Below are 12,500 nucleotides of genomic sequence, written 5' to 3'. Positions count from 1 at the left end.
TTACACCTGTGAGAGCACTTCTACTTCTACTTTATACAACTCTGGTATTGATTACAATCCCTGGAGCGATGTGAAGTAGCAGGGCTCCACCCTACTGGTGACGCAATGCTTTCGACTCAGCTACACACAGCAGGGCCATGAGCTTGCTCAATCCCGCTACAGCGGGAACTCCACCCACTTTGTCTGGAACTAATCAACTGAGCATTTCCAACCGTCTGGTAGAGGCAAGTTCAAGGCAATGACGTGGTTTAAGAGGAGACGTTCTATTGGGCTAAGAAATGTTTGGTTTAAACTTTGGCACATCCCTCAACCAGTAGCAAGCCGAGGGAGGTGGGTTAACCAGGCCATGGAAACAAAGTTCTTCCTGTATGGAAATGCTAATCGTTATACTCCTGTTCAGACCAGAATTGCGGTAGTGATCTGAAGTCTATGAAAATCAGGCAATTGCTGGAGGGCAGTAGAGTCATGGATGACTATGCAGTACACCAGTGGCCCCTGGGGGTGCGCCAGAAATGTCAGGGGGGGCACGGAATTTTGTTTGTGTTGAGGTTGTGATCAAAATTCCGTTAGTGAACATTATAATTAGGGCAAATCAAAACCAAATTGATACATGTTCTGTCCCCATTTAAAGTCATTAAGGTATTAATTAATGTCTCAAGCAACACTTCATTGAAATGTATCACTTGAATCATTTTAGTGCGCATACACGTGTAGAAGTTTGGGGTGGGGGTGCGGCGCGGCTTGTCTTGGGCACAGGTAAGGTGGTGCTATAAGAAAAAAAAGGTTAAGAACCACTGCAGCAGACCACCCAAACTGTTCCTACTGGTATGAAATTTGAATCAGCACATCACCCCTCCACCCCCCCCCAAAAAAAAAACCAATCCCAACTCCACGATTATTAGGCCGTGGCATAACTATGAACTGAGAACTGTGTGATGAGTTTGGTCAATTACCATTTAGAAGAAATAAAAAACATTTTAAGGGAAGACTTCAGTGACACTTGAATAACTCTAAAGAAAATTGTTTTCATGATGGAAGTAAAAATGAAGGCTGTGCTGTTCATGGTGTATGTGTTTAAATGAGTTGCCACAAGCATTGATGCACACACTTCCTCAAGAACTCCATCAGTTTGTGAAGAGAGACAGATTGTCAGGTATACAGAGGGTTGGTGTCAAAACGGACAACAGACAGTCAAACGGACAGACAGACAGACAGACAGACAGACAGACAGACAGACAGGCAGTCAAACGGACAGACAGACAGACAGACAGACAGACAGACAGACAGACAGACAGACAGGCAGGCAGTGAAACAGACAGAGAGACCGAGAGACAGACAGCCAGACAAGCAGGCAGACAGACAGACATACAAGCAGTCAAACACACAGACAGACAGGCAGACAGACAGACAGACATACAAGCAGTCAAACAAACAGACAGACAGGCAGACAGACAGACAGACATACAAGCAGTCAAACAAACAGACAGACAGACAGTCCCGCAGAACCCCCAGCGTCCTCCATCCAGCCCTCTGGTGGACATCACATGGTCATTGGTCAGAGAGGATGCTGACAGATGTTAGTGTTTGCAGTCAATAGATTGATGTGGCCTTGCCAGAGACAGAGGCTCTGAAAAGAGCCATAGTACACACATACAGACACATGCACGCATGCACGCATGCACGCACGCACGCACGCACGCACGCACGCACGCACGCACGCACGCACAAACACACACACACACATGATAACTGTCCTGGGGCCAGACAAAGCGGTCAGTGGCCTTGAGCACACACACACACACACACACACACACACACACACACACACACACACACACACACACGCGCACACACACACACACACACACACACACACACACAGACACACACACACACACACACACACACACACACACACACACACACACACACACACACACACACACACACACACACACACACACACACACACACACACACACACACACATTGGTATTGGTAATGTAATGATTACATGTAATGTAAGGCAATGCACACTGCCCTGCACAGTCTTTTGCTGTACGGTTCTGACCCATTATCCTCTGTAGAGTATGGAGATTGCTGTTCCCAGTCAAGCACTGGTCTCACTTTTACCTCTCATTCACTTTACTTGAGAACCTGCTGCTACTACTAAGTATTGAAACCCAAACACAATTTCGTTGCCTTTTGACAATGACAATAAACTCTTGAATGTCGAATCTTGTAATCTGTTTTTGCACCTGTGTCCGCCAGTATCTATCTTTTTGGATCTGCATGTCTGTGTGGATGAGGTCTTCGCAATTTGATCTATTTGATCATCGATGTGTTTCTGTGTGTGTGTGTGTGTGTGTGTGTGTGTGTGTGTGTGTGTGTGTGTGTGTGTGTGTGTGTGTGTGTGTGTGTGTGTGCGTGTCTGTGTGTGTGTGTTTGTGTATGTTTGTGTGTGTGTGTTTGTGTATGTTTGTGTGTGTGTGTTCGTCTGCGTTTGTGCGTGTGTATGTGATGGTTCAGAGAAGAAAAAAACCCTGTATATTGCTTCTTGCTACTCTATCATTCACTACATCATGGGTTCATTTCTACAGTCCAGCCTTGCAGGTCTGATGAGGCGATTTATACCATCAGGTAACACACACACACACACACACACACACACACACACACACACACACGCACACACGCACACACACACACACACACACACACACACACACACACACACACACACACACACACACACACACACACACACACACACAGACACACTCACACACATACACACACACACACACACACACACACACACACACACACACACACACACACACACACACACACACACACACACACACACACACACACACACACACACACACACACACACACGTTTTGTACAGTCAGGTAAATAAAGAGCCACTAATAGCTACAGTATAGAGTGGGGTTGCCGGCTATCGGAGTGGCATTGATTTTCACTTTACCAGGTGCACTAACTCACACTCCAGACAGACACACATATACACACACACACACACACACACCCTTGTTTCATTTTCACCTCTCAGTAGGACTCTTTCTCTCTATCTTCATCTCTCTCCATCCCTCTCTCTCTCTTGTTCTCTCTGTCTCTCTCAGTCATCCCGATCGATACAACCATCCCCATCCCCCCCCATTCTACCTCCCCATAAACCAAATAAATATGTTATAGTTATTTTATTTTACTCTATTCATAGTGTTTCCTATAATTTCACCCTATGGAAAAATTAATGGGAAATCTCCAAATTTGACCTTGAAATAAAGTATATTCCACTAAATATAAATGGGTAGACTTTTTAATATGTCATGCAAGGGGGTTTAAGGATCACTTAAAAGTAGGAACCAAAACTATAGCAATTCGTCCGACGTTTTGGCCTTTTCGAAACGTTTTTGACTGGCCTAGATGATCATCGACTATCAAATCTCGTACCGAGATATTGGTCTAACCAAGACGATAACGAAGAACGTTTCCCAAACAGCCTTTTTAATCCGCCTCCCTCAGTTTGCTACTGGTGGAGGCCAGTGAAGCAGAGGGCAGAGGGCAGAGGGCAGAGGGCGTAGCCTGGCTATTGGCCTAGTATTCGTATCAGGGCTGGACTGACCATCTGGCATAGCGGGCATTTCCCGGTGGCCCCCGCACCCTTGTGGGCCCCTATCTTCAAAAATGTAAAAAAAAAAATTCTTCAAATTTCTGAAAATAGTGGCCCACGAGTGTGCAGGGCCCACCGGCGAGTCAGTTCTGCGCCGCTAATGATGAGGGGCCCCTTGAAGCCAAAAGTGCCCGGGCCCTATTCATCCCCCAGTCCAGCCTTGATCCATATCCCCAGCTGCAGGCTGCCTTTAATCAGAGAGAGTAGAGAGAGAGAGGTTCCATTGGCACATTGTTTCCGGGTTCTATTATTGGGGGGGGAAATCCCCCTTTAGGCAGACCTAGGCAGACCTGAGGACTGTTCTATTCAATGCTAGGAGCATTATGACACGCCCCTTTAGGCAGACCGGAACCTGGTCATGTTTGGTTCCCATAGAAACCTATTATGTTGGCATATCTCTATACTTAAAGAATTTCTGCTTTAATGGCCCTGCTTAGCTATCTCCACAGGAATTAAGGCACCACCGCCACTGCTGCGGCTTGTGTGCAGTTTCCACAGTGGCTGGCCCAGTCATTTCTCACACCATAAAGCCTGATAGTTTTGCTATTACTTGTAATTAGCTGGGCATAGAATGTGTGTGTGTGTGTGTGTGTGTGTGTATGTGTGTGTGTGTGTGTGTGTGTGTGTGTGTGGTGTGTGTGTGTGTGTGTGTCTGTGTGTGTGGTGTGTGTGTGTGTGTGTGTGTGTGTGTGACATTGTGAGACAGCATACGCATATGCTAATGGAGGTTGAGAACCTTATGATGATGTGGCCCACTGGAGAGATATCACACACACACACAAACACACACACACACACACACACACACACACACACACACACACACACACACACACACACACACACACACACACACACACACACACACACACACACACACACACACACACACACACACACACACACGTGCACATACAGTAGCTAACTTCCAGTATTTGTTCCTGCTGTCCCTACAGTAGATATTTATCAAAATGTACAATAGTGACCACAAGATCAAGTAAGGGGAACTCGCACACCTTAGATGCCGATGCAATAGTGTCCTTTTATTGCATGTTTCGAAAATAAAAAAATTGGGTAGCACTTTCTTATTTTCGAAACATGCAGTAAAAGGACACTTACATAGGCATACAAGGTGTGCGAGTTGCCCTTCCTTGATCCTATAGTTTACCTGTTGGAACCTACGCACCCACCCGGCATCAAGAGAAAAGGCGCGGTACCTCCCTTTGAAAGAACATTTACAGTAGTGACCACAAGCCATAGGTAAATCAGAGGGAGATCAGAGTTTTTTCTGAAGTTTTGTAGAGTTCTGGCTTGCATCCGAGAGTGGTTTTACAGTCACTGAATTGTGCATTGATTATCTGGATCAATGCAGTTCCTCTTCTCTGACTGACATTTCACAGATCCCCCCCAGCTGTAACACAGATTTGCCTTCCATCTGGATGATAACCGAGAGAGAGAGAGAGAGAGAGAGAGAGAGAGAGAGAGAGAGAGAGAGAGAGAGAGAGAGAGAGAGAGAGAGAGAGATTTTAAAGGTCTTGTTCGTTGTAGAGACATCATTATATGGTGCAATAGTTTTAGGAAGTATAAGTAGAACCTTGTTCCTTGTACTTGCCCCTCACCCCTCCAGACCAGACCCCCCCCCCACTGCCCCCCCTCCAGACTAACCGCACGAATAGACCAGGTGCGATGCGATTCAAGCGACAGAGTGCAGCAGCAAGCGATACGAGCGATTGAGGAGACTAGAGTATGGGCAGAAGGCAAAGCATTCAAGCATTCCCATTGGCTGTGGTCACTGACCTCTATACAGTCATTGGCTGTCGCGGCTTGTCGCCGAACCGCGTCATAGAAAGTTGAAAAGATTTCAACTTCAAATTGTCGCGCTCGTCGCGCAAATCGCTCTAGTCTCCAGAATCGTTTTAGTCGCTCAACTCAATACAAAGTCAATTACTTCCGTCGCTCGCCTCACTCAGATCACCGCTGGTGTATTTCTGCGGTAAAGCCCCTCTCCACTGCCCCCCGCTCCAGACAGGAGCCCCTCCCACTCCCCCCCCCTCCAGACAGGAGCCCCTCCCACTGCCCTCCCATCCCCCCTCCAGATTAGAGCCCCTCCCACTGTCCCCCCCCTCCAGACTAGAGCCCCTCCCACTGCCCCCCCTCCAGACTAGAGCCCCTCCCACTGCCCCCCCCCCTTCCAGACTAGAGCCCCTCCCACTGTGCCCCCCCCCTCCAGACAAGAGCCCCTCTATTGCCCCCCCTCCAGACAAGAGCCTCTCTCTATTGCCCCCCCTCCCTCCAGACAAGAGCCCCTCTCCACTGCCCCCCCATCCAGACAAGAGCCCCCCCATTACCCCCCCAGACTAGAGCCCCTCCACTGCCCCCCTCCAGACAAGAGCCCCTCCCACTGTCCCCCCCCTCCAGACAAGAGCACCTCTCCAATGCACCCCCCCCCCCTCCAGACAAGAGCCTCTCCACTGATCCTGCAGTCGTGCAGCTCGGCACATTTGTCTAGGAGCAGCAGTGCTCGAGGTGTGTGTGTGTGTGTGTGTGTGTGTGTGTGTGTGTGTGTATGTGTGTGTGTGTGTGTGTGTGTGTGTGTGTTTGTATGTGTGTGTGTTTGTGACGTGTGTCTGTCTGTGCGTTTCTGTGTGTGTGTGTGTGTGTGTGTGTGTGTGTGTGTGTGTGCGCGCGTGCTTGTGCGTGCTTGTGCGTGTGTGTGTTTGTGCGTGCGTGCGTGCGTGCGTGTTATAAGCTCTACATAAGCACACACACAAACACACACACACACACACACACACACACACACACACACACACACACACACACACACACACACACACACACACACACACACACACACACACACACACTCACACTCACCCTTGTTTCATTTTTACCTCTCAGTAGGACTCTTTCTCTCTCCATCTATCTCCATCTCTTTCTCTCTCTCTCTCTCCATCTCTCTCTCTCTCTCTCTCTCTTGTTCTCTCTGTCTCTCTCAGTCATCCCGATCGATACAACCATCCCCATCCCCCCCCATTCTACCTCCCCATAAACCAAATAAATATGTTATAGTTATTTTATTTTACTCTATTCATAGTGTTTCCTATAATTTCACCCTATGGAAAAATTAATGGGAAATCTCCAAATTTGACCTTGAAATAAAGTATATTCCACTAAATATAAATGGGTAGACTTTTTAATATGTCATGCAAGGGGGTTTAAGGATCACTTAAAAGTAGGAACCAAAACTATAGCAATTCGTCCGACGTTTTGGCCTTTTCGAAACGTTTTTGACTGGCCTAGATGATCATCGACTATCAAATCTCGTACCTAGATGTTGGTCTAACCAAGAAGATTACGAATAACGATTCCCAAACGGTCTGATTAACCCGCCGGCTTGCTACTGGTCGAGGCCAGAGAAGCAGCCATTGGCCTAGTATTCGTATCAGGACTGGACTGGCCATCTGGCATAGCGGACATTTACCTGTGGGCCCCGCACCCTTGTGGGCCCCTATTTTCAAAAATGTAAAAAAAAAAATTCTTCAAATTTCTGAAAATAGTGGCCCACGAGTGTGCAGGGCCCACCGGCGAGTCAGTTCTGCGCCGCTAATGATGAGGGGCCCCTTGAAGCCAAAAGTGCCCGGGCCCTATTCATCCCCCAGTCCAGCCTTGATCCATATCCCCAGCTGCAGGCTGCCTTTAATCAGAGAGAGTAGAGAGAGAGAGGTTCCATTGGCACATTGTTTCCGGGTTCTATTATTGGGGGGGGAAATCCCCCTTTAGGCAGACCTAGGCAGACCTGAGGACTGTTCTATTCAATGCTAGGAGCATTATGACACGCCCCTTTAGGCAGACCGGAACCTGGTCATGTTTGGTTCCCATAGAAACCTATTATGTTGGCATATCTCTATACTAGAATCTCTGCCTTTAATGGCCCTGCTTAGCTATCTCCACAGGAATTAAGGCACCACCGCCACTGCTGCGGCTTGTGTGCAGTTTCCACAGTGGCTGGCCCAGTCATTTCTCACACCATAAAGCCTGATAGTTTTGCTATTACTTGTAATGAGTTGGGCATAGAATGTGTGTGTGTGTGTGTGTGTGTGTGTCTGTGTGTGTGTGTGTGTGTGTGTGTGTGTGTGTGTGTGTGTGTGTGTGTGTGTGTGTGTGTGTGTGTGTGTGTGTGTGTGTGTGTGTGTGTGTGTGTGTGTGACATTGTGAGACAGCATACGCATATGCTAATGGAGGTTGAGAACCTTATGATGATGTGGCCCACTGGAGAGATATCACACACACACACAAACACACACACACACACACACACACACACACACACACACACACACACACACACACACACACACACACACACACACACACACACACACACACACACACACACACACACACACACACACACACACACACACACGTGCACAGAGCTAACTTGCAATATTTGTTCCTGCTTTCCCTACAGTAGATATTTATCACAATGTACAGTAGTGACCACAAGATCAAGGAAAGGGAACTCGCACACCTTTGATGCCGATGCAATAGTGTCCTTTTATTGCATGTTTCGAAAATAAAAAAGTTGGGTAGCACTTTCTTATTTTCGAAACATGCAGTAAAAGGACACTTACATAGGCATACAAGGTGTGCGAGTTGCCCTTCCTTGATCCTATAGTTTACCTATTGGAACCTACGCACCCACCCGGCATCAAGAGAAAAGGCACGGTACCTCCTTTTGAAAGAACATTTACAATAGTGACCACAAGTCATAGGGAAATCAGAGCGCAAAGTTTTTTTCTGAAGTTTGTAGAGTTCTGGGCTTGCATCCGAGAGTGGTTTTACAGTCACTGAATTGTGCATTGATTATCTGGATCAATGCAGTTCCTCTTCTCTGACTGACATTTCACAGATCCCCCCCAGCTGTAACACAGATTTGCCTTCCATCTGGATGATAACCGAGAGAGAGAGAGAGAGAGAGAGAGAGACAGAGAGAGAGAGAGAGAGAGAGAGAGAGAGAGAGAGAGAGAGAGAGATTTTAAAGGTCTTGTTCGTTGTAGAGACATCATTATATGGTGCAATAGTTTTAGGAAGTATAAGTAGAACCTTGTTCCTTGTACTTGCCCCTCACCCCTCCAGACAAGACCACCCCCCCCCTGCCCCCCCTCCAGACTAACCGCACGAATAGACCAGACGCGATGCGATTCAAGCGACAGAGTGCAGCAGCAAGCGATACGAGCGATTGAGGAGACTAGAGTATGGGCAGAAGGCAAAGCATTCAAGCATTCCCATTGGCTGTGGTCACTGACCTCTATACAGTCATTGGCTGTCGCGGCTTGCCGCCGAACCGCGTCATAGAAAGTTGAAAAGATTTCAACTTCAAATTGTCGCGCTCGTCGCGCAAATCCCTCTGGTCTCCAGAATTGCTTTAGTCGCTCAACTCAATACAAAGTCAATTACTTCCGTCGCTCGCCTCACTCAGATCACCGCTGGTGCATTTCTGCGGTAAAGCCCCTCTCCACTGCCCCCCCGCTCCAGACAGGAGCCCCTCCCACTCCCCCCCCCTCCAGACAGGAGCCCCTCCCACTGCCCTCCCATCCCCCCCTCCAGATTAGAGCCCCTCCCACTGTCCCCCCCCTCCAGACTAGAGCCCCTCCCACTGCCCCCCCCTCCAGACTAGAGCCCCTCCCACTGCCCCCCCCCCTTCCAGACTAGAGCCCCTCCCACTGCCCCCCCCTCCAGACAAGAGCCCCTCTATTGCCCCCCCCTCCAGACAAGAGCCTCTCTCTATTGCCCCCCCTCCCTCCAGACAAGAGCCCCTCTCCACTGCCCCCCCATCCAGACAAGAGCCCCCCCATTACCCCCCCCAGACTAGAGCCCCTCCACTGCCCCCCTCCAGACAAGAGCCCCTCCCACTGTCCCCCCCCTCCAGACTAGAGCACCTCTCCAATACCCCCCCTCCAGACAAGAGCCTCTCCACTGATCCTGCAGTCGTGCAGCTCGGCACATTTGTCTAGGAGCAGCAGTGCTCGAGGTGTGTGCGCGTGTGTGTGTGTGTGTGTGTGTGTGTGTGTGTGTGTGTGTGTGTGTGTGTGTGTGTGTGTGTGTGTGTGTGTGTGTGTGTGTGTGTGTGTGTGTGTGTGTGTGTCTGTGCGTTTCTGTGTGTGTGTGTGTGTGTGCGTGTGTGTGTGTGTGTGTGCGCGCGTGCTTGTGCGTGCTTGTGCGTGTGTGTGTTTGTGCGTGCGTGCGTGCGTGCGTGTTATAAGCTCTACATAAACACACACACAAACACACACACACACACACACACACACACACACACACACACACACACACACACACACACACACACACCACACACACACACACACACAAACACACACACACACACTCACACTCACCCTTGTTTCATTTTTACCTCTCAGTAGGACTCTTTCTCTCTCCATCTATCTCCATCTCTTTCTCTCTCTCTCTCTCCATCTCTCTCTCTCTCTCTCTCTCTTGTTCTCTCTGTCTCTCTCAGTCATCCCGATCGATACAACCATCCCCATCCCCCCCCATTCTACCTCCCCATAAACCAAATAAATATGTTATAGTTATTTTATTTTACTCTATTCATAGTGTTTCCTATAATTTCACCCTATGGAAAAATTAATGGGAAATCTCCAAATTTGACCTTGAAATAAAGTATATTCCACTAAATATAAATGGGTAGACTTTTTAATATGTCATGCAAGGGGGTTTAAGGATCACTTAAAAGTAGGAACCAAAACTATAGCAATTCGTCCGACGTTTTGGCCTTTTCGAAACGTTTTTGACTGGCCTAGATAATCAGCGACTTTTAAATCTCATACCGAGATGTTGGTCAAACCAAGAAGATTACGAATAATGTTTCCCAAACGGTCTGATTAACCCGCCTCCCTCGCCTTGCTACTGGTCGAGGCCAGAGAAGCAGAGGGCAGAGGGCAGAGGGCGTAGCCTGGCTATTGGCCTTTATCCATATCAGGACTGGACTGGCCATCTGGCATAGCGGACATTTACCTGTGGGCCCCGCACCCTTGTGGGCCCCTATTTTCAAAAATGTAAAAAAAAAAATTCTTCAAATTTCTGAAAATAGTGGCCCACGAGTGTGCAGGGCCCACCGGCGAGTCAGTTCTGCGCCGCTAATGATGAGGGGCCCCTTGAAGCCAAAAGTGCCCGGGCCCTATTCATCCCCCAGTCCAGCCTTGATCCATATCCCCAGCTGCAGGCTGCCTTTAATCAGAGAGAGTAGAGAGAGAGAGGTTCCATTGGCCCATTGTTTCCGGGTTCTATTATTGGGGGGGGAAATCCCCCTTTAGGCAGACCTAGGCAGGAGCATTATGACACGCCCCTTTAGGCAGACCGGAACATGGTCATGTGCCCATAGAAACCTATTATGTTGGCATATCTCTATACTTAAAGAATCTCTGCTATAATGGCCCTGCTTAGCTATCTCCACAGGAATTAAGGCACCACCGCCACTGCTGCGGCTTGTGTGCAGTTTCCACAGTGGCTGGCCCAGTCATTTCTCACACCATAAAGCCTGATAGTTTTGCTATTACTTGTAATTAGCTGGGCATAGGATATGTGTGTGTGTGTGTGTGTGTGTGTGTGTGTGTGTGTGTGTGTGTGTGTGTGTGTGTGTGTGTGTGTGTGTGTGTGTGTGTGTGTGTGTGTGTGTGTGTGTGTGTCTGTGTGTGTGTGTGGTGCATGTGTGTGTGTGACATTGTGAGACAGCATACGCATATGCTAATGGAGGTTGAGAACCTTATGATGATGTGGCCCACTGGAGAGATATCACACACACACACACACACACACACACACACACACACACACACACACACACACACACACACACACACACACACACACACACACACACACACACACACACACACACACACACACACACACACACACACACACACACACACACACACACACACACACACACGTGCACAGAGCTAACTTGCAATATTTGTTCCTGCTGTCCCTACAGTAGATATTTATCAAAATGTACAATAGTGACCACAAGATCAAGTAAGGGGAAGTCGCACACCTTGTATGCCGATGCAATAGTGTCCTTTTATTGCATGTTTCAAAAATAAAAAAGTGCTACCCAAGTGAACATTTGCACTGTTCACTTGGGTAGCACTTTTTTATTTTTGAAACATGCAATAAAAGGACACTATTGCATCGGCATCCAAGGTGTGCGAGTTCCCCTTTCTCGATCCTATAGTTTACCTTTTGGAACCTACGCACCCACCCGGCATCAAGAGAAAAGGCGCGGTACCTCCCTTTGAAAGAACATTTACAATAGTGACCACAAGTCATAGGGAAATCAGGGCGCAGAGTTTTTTCTGAAGTTTGCAGAGTTCTGGGCTTGCATCCGAGAGTGGCTTTCCAGTCACTGAATTGTGCATTGATTATCTGGATCAATGCAGTTCCTCTTCTCTGACTGACATTTCACAGATCCCCCCAGCTGTAACACAGATTTGCCTTCCATCTGGATGATAACCTTGGTGTTCTTTCTACCAAGATATGAGAGAGAGAGAGAGAGAGAGAGAGAGAGATACATACGTACAGACAGACAGACAGACAGAAAAAAATGAGAGAAAGAAAGAAAGAAAGAAAGAAAGAAAGAAAGAAAGAAAGAAAGACAGAGAGAGAGAGAGAGAGAGAGAGAGAGAGAGAGAGAGAGAGAGAGAGAGATTTTAAAGGTCTTGTTCGTTGTAGAGACATCATTATATGGTGCAATAGTTTTAGGAAGTATAA

General features: G+C 48.0%; 1 protein-coding gene across 1 annotated transcript in view; it reads right to left on the bottom strand.

Annotated features, from left to right (window-relative positions):
- Positions 1 to 12,500, bottom strand: part of sez6a (seizure related 6 homolog a) — a 105,532-nt gene that overhangs the window by 38,657 nt on the left and 54,375 nt on the right. The window lies entirely within an intron of this gene.

The sequence above is a fragment of the Engraulis encrasicolus genome, chromosome 7 (assembly GCF_034702125.1).
Source record: "Engraulis encrasicolus isolate BLACKSEA-1 chromosome 7, IST_EnEncr_1.0, whole genome shotgun sequence".
Taxonomy (NCBI): Eukaryota; Metazoa; Chordata; class Actinopteri; order Clupeiformes; family Engraulidae; genus Engraulis; species Engraulis encrasicolus.
The sequence above is the reverse complement of the archived record's forward strand: the minus strand, read 5'-3'. Positions and strand labels throughout refer to the sequence as shown.